We start from the raw sequence: 748 nt of genomic DNA on the forward strand, positions 1-748 counted from the left end.
TACAATCATGTTTGAGTAGTGGTTACTATATATAGACGAACGTTATTAGCAGCGTAGGCCATCCGAAGTCAGACTTAGTCGAATTGTTAGCAATGGATGGTACGCGTACAATATTCGAGGCACCGGTATTGTATTATAAGTCCCTTAGATTAGCGCCAATCCTACCGGGAATAGGTTAATATCTTGGATAAACCATATATTGTTTAACTATAACATAATTCTCTTATTACAATATACATGTAAACCATTTAGCTTCAGAGTATGGGACTAGAATGTGACAACTATAAGTCAATAACTCTCCCATCCCATGGGCCATTGTTGTGTGTGTATATATATATTGAGCTGTGTACTTGTATATGTACAAGAGCATGGGCGTGTTAGAGAAAGGAGAAAGAGAAAGATGGGAGTTTCATTTTCAAGGGAAAAAGTGATGCCATTTATAACTGGACCTAGGCTGGCAGCTGCCCAACTATAGACATCTCATCTAATTCCTAATGATATATGACTTCAAATATCTCAATCGACAGCCCTTCTGCATTCCTTATTGCATTTTACTTTCAAGCCATACAAAAGAAAACCTCCAATATTTTTGAACCTTTGATGATCAAATGAGCTGAAAAAATGAAGAGAAAATGCTTTAAAAACACAGAAAATCAGTTATTTATCTTCCATGACTCAGGGTGGTAAAGCAAGCTTTTTAAAAAAGAAGAAGATCCATTATCACAAAACTTTCTGCATTCTTAGAGAA

Source organism: Corylus avellana, chromosome ca3, assembly GCF_901000735.1.
Source record: "Corylus avellana chromosome ca3, CavTom2PMs-1.0".
NCBI lineage: Eukaryota > Viridiplantae > Streptophyta > Magnoliopsida > Fagales > Betulaceae > Corylus > Corylus avellana.